General features: G+C 36.4%; 1 pseudogene; it reads right to left on the bottom strand.

Moving 5' to 3' along the window:
- On the bottom strand, window positions 296–3,055 carry LOC109948857 (annotated as a pseudogene).

Raw genomic sequence — 4,634 nt, 5'->3', positions numbered from 1 at the left:
TGGAAGCTTAGTCAAAAGCTTAATGATGATGTTGGAAGCTTAATAATAATGTTGGGTAATGAAGCCATCCAATTTGCCTATAAATAGGCTTGCTCATTCAATTGTAGAACACACCAAAGGAGAAGAGAGGAAAGAAAGGAGAGTGATTTCTATATGAGAGGAAATTCTGTCAGTGTAAACATTACAAGAGCAAATACAATTCTACTCCCAATATTCAGTGGTACTTTCCATATTCTCTTATTTTATTTTTATAACAGTTTTCTTCTAGGCTATGCTTGTAGGCTACTCAAATAAGTTAATAACACTTTTAACATCATGTCTTTTTTCGATATTATACACAACCACAATAATTCTACATAAAAGTTTACTAGACACTTTAACAGTGTTGTTTATACTCACAACAATTTCACTACACTCAGCTGCTTTATTTCAAAGTTGATTATTCTCAAGATAAACAACTTTTTTTGAAGTACAACAATACTAAACTGACACTACGGCTAACTCAAAGCCATTAGGTCATATTATTCAAATAGTGAATATATAAAGCACAGCTAGTTCTTTCTCATAATCCAACTCATAGGCTCATACTGGTGCCGGATCAATCAAATACGAAGCGATGCAATCGTTCATCACTTTTCCACCATGTGTGTATGCATCATATTTTTTGTAGAGGAGATCCACCACTCTTGTTAAATTAACAATACGTTCAAGGATAGGCATCGGCATAGAAGTTGGTCTAAGGAACTCCTCGTTGATATCCTTCCACGAATCCACAATTTGTTTGTTGAAGACATCAATTATCTCTTGCTCATCTGAGACCCCATATTGCTTCATGTAACAATCAATAGCACAAGCAACATGGCCCCTCTCTTTTTCAAACTGCAAAAATAGAATCCAGAATCCCAAAAAATAATATAAGTGATGAAATAGTTATGAATTGAGAGACCTAAGTTATGCAATACTTAAAGCACAATTTAGTACGTAGTTTCTGTGTACCTTGCTTGAAACGATGTCATCCATGAGCCTAACAATGATATTGGAAGCTTTAAGAATTTTAGGGTCATTGAACAACCACTCAAAGGACTCCTTGGTTACAATATCTCCCATGCCAACTAAAGATGTAGCTGAAAGTGCGAAGCTAGCAGCAGAAGTTGCAGCAACACGCATATACTCCTCCATGCTTGGGATGCATCCTTCGTGGAACCATTTGGCCTCATCAAAGTAAGCTTTGGTAATAGTTTTCCACTGCATATGTGGGACATAAATATTATGTAAATTAATTATAATAGTGAATTAATAAGCTGTGTGTTTGTTTAATTAATTACCATACAGCTTCTTTTGCATAGTGAGCTCGGTATGCTCTTCCTTCCTTCACCATCTCCTCCTAAATTTCATTGACAACATTCAAAAGCGTATGGAAGAATATTTGCATGTAGTCTGGCACTCCATCCATGCAATTGGCATGCCATCTGTAAATTGCATACACCATATTCATCTGAAGCATATAAAATATAAACAAAACAAATTTTTTTAATAAATAATTTCAAACCTTTGATGAATTGCTTCGGTAAAGATCTCAAGTTCTTCAAATGTACCGAACGCGTGGTAGATATCATCCATTACAGACATCAGGGCAATAATTTTTGTGACAAATTTTCTTCCAACAAGGTATTGGGGCTCAAAATAGACCCCCAAAATCGAGCAGTATAACTCCACAATTCTGTTTCTTGCAAAAGGCAGCTTCCTTCCAAAGTCTAGTTCTTTCCACCACCTAATTGACGGCTTTAATTAGTGAGGTACTAACTTAATTACAGTCAGTGCTCGTAATTAATCTCACATAATTAAAAGATAACCTACCTAATAATCTCACTGAGCTCCTGTTTATGCAAAGACTGAACAAGATTGAAATCTGACTTGGCAAGTTTTAATAGAGCTTCATTATGTGAAGCTTCATCTTGGTAGATGGACATGAACCGACGGGCGCATAACCTCTCGAGACTCTTTCGGAGAGGTCTCTTTAGGGCTTGAGCTATTTGTTCTGCCAGTTGATAGCTTACATGGGTTGTTGCCGACTCCAGATGTTTTGTCGTGAAAATAAGAGCCTCTTCTAGTATATCTTCTCCATGCACCCTCAGATGCGTTGCTTCATAAAAGCTTAGCATTCCCAGCACATCAGCGATTAAGCTTTCCTTGAAGCCTCCATTTTTACTATCTTTGAACTTGTTGAATATTCCTGCTCGATTGCAGCAAATGGATACAACACGTAGATATTAAGAAATAATTTTGGCCAAATTCAATCTCGTTACATTAATTTCTCTAATAACTCACTGCATGAAACATTATGTCCATGTTGTCTAGTAGCCGAAAACCGAGGGAAACATTGTATAGGTCACCATCACCATCATCATCATGGAAATGATTTGCAGCATATATATGTTCCAGTGCTTCTTCTATTTCCTTTTCGAAGTGGTACGCCACGCCGAGGCGCTGGATTGCATCAATTAGTTTCATCTGATTTGACAAAATCATCTCCACTGGTTGTGAACACTTCCCTCCTCACTACTAGTTTCAGTCATCAACTTCTTCTTGCTTGTAGGCATAATTTATCTGTACGTTAAATGAGCAAAATACATGTCAAATTTCTTTTGAAACAAAACAAAGAAACATGCGCATTTAGTTATTGAAACAATTTGTGTGATATATAAATTACAATGTCTTCTGAATCATAATTCATAAACTGATGCCCCCAAATGCTCGGGTGGTAATTCGCTGTCCGTCGAACAATTTGATCAGCCTCAGAATTTTGTGATTGAGCTGTTGAACCAGCTTCTAGAGCCATGATTTGTAATTGTGCAAAACTGTGAGATCTTTTTACCTCTGCAAGTATATATGGAAAAAATTGATCAGCCTTAACATTTAATGCATGACAGGCTTGGGAAAAACTTACTTGTGTGGAGAATATTATTGTGGCGCTATCTCAAGCCAATTCTCTAAAAATTGCATTTCGATAACATTTAATACCGTACCATTATGTTGTATGACAACTATTAAACTGGTTACATACCAATCTACAAGTTGTGTTTGGCTGCATACTGTATGAGAGAAACCAGTTTGGTTTATATATAGTGGCATCTAAAAGAGATCAAAGTATACAAGACCGCTTAACTTGGATGAAGAAACATGCATAAAACAACATAGAGATTGATTATTATTTGGTGAGCTGCAGGTTAGGCAAGCTACTACTTTCCTTGGGCTCACACATGCGCTGCAGGTTAGGCAAGCTACTACGTACTTTCCTTGGGCTCATGCATGCGCTGCAGGCACTACTACAAAAAGCGAAAAAGACGACCAGAAAACAACGACGGTCTAAGTGAAAACCGTCGTGGTTTTTAAAAAGACGACGGTTCTAAAAACACCGTCGTGTAATACCACCTTAGACAACTAAAAAATGGAGATTCAAATGGCTGTTCAAAAACAACGACGTACCTAATTAAACAACCGACGTCTATTTGAAACAGATTTCCGCAGTGTAAAATCAAAGCAAACAAAGAACGGCAGAAGTTATGAATAGACCGACGTAGAAAGTAAAGACGACGATTTCAATAAAAGCCGCCGTTTTTACTCATAAAATAACACGACGAGGTTTTCGTATAAGACGCCGTATAATTACAAACAAATCCACGGCTTTAAAATACAAAATAATCTTAACAGATGACACAGATTTGCAATCAGAGAGACAATTTTTTGGAAGTTGATCAACGTCGTTGCAAATTTGCAATCAGAGAGACAATTTTCAACGACGGTTATATTATACCTAACGACGTTTAAAAACAAATCAACGTCGCTCAACAAATATATTACGTCGTCTTAGTCTTACTTAAGACGACGAAAAATGACGACAGTAGTATATTCTTATTTTATTTAAATCTGTCGTGTTAGTTAAAAATGACGGCATAACAAAAAACCGTCGTTTTGTTTCAAACTGAATTAATTTAAAATTTCTTCAGGAAAGCAAAATCTATTTATAATTTCCTCGGGTTAGTAATATTGCGTCGTGTTAGTTTACAAATTCTAGAACATTAATTTCCCTCATTTTAAATTTCCTCGGGAAAGAAAAATCTATTTATCACGCTTTGTAATTGAAAACTAAAACTGAAAGAATTCTGGAAAAAAAACTCTATTTATAATTTAAAAATAAAATCCACGTCGGTTGTATTACACTTAACGACGTTTAACAAAATAATCTACGTCGGTAATTATAAATCTACCGCCATCTTACCTTAATATAGACGACGAGAAAAGCATTGACAATGTCTTCATCATATCTCCCAGCAACTACTGATTCGATTGCTCATGCTTTAGAGGCCATCTGAAGCCATTTCTATTCTTTATCGCATTCTTGAAACCCATCTTCTTCTTCTGAAGCTCTACGGATAAAGGAAGAGGCTATCACAAATCTGACGGATCTTCTTAGTCAAAAAAATCAAGCAGAGGATCAGGCACATCTGATCTTCAGATTTCCCTGAGAAGCGAACTTTCCTTCGACAGCGAGTGGAGGCCAGGCTTGCATCTCTTTTGATGGAAAGCAAGGAGTATTCAGAAGCACTAAGTGTCCTATCAGGCTTGATCAAGGA

Source organism: Prunus persica, chromosome G4, assembly GCF_000346465.2.
Source record: "Prunus persica cultivar Lovell chromosome G4, Prunus_persica_NCBIv2, whole genome shotgun sequence".
NCBI classification, from domain to species: Eukaryota; Viridiplantae; Streptophyta; class Magnoliopsida; order Rosales; family Rosaceae; genus Prunus; species Prunus persica.
Note: the sequence above shows the minus strand (reverse complement) of the source record. Positions and strands in the feature narration are given on the sequence as shown.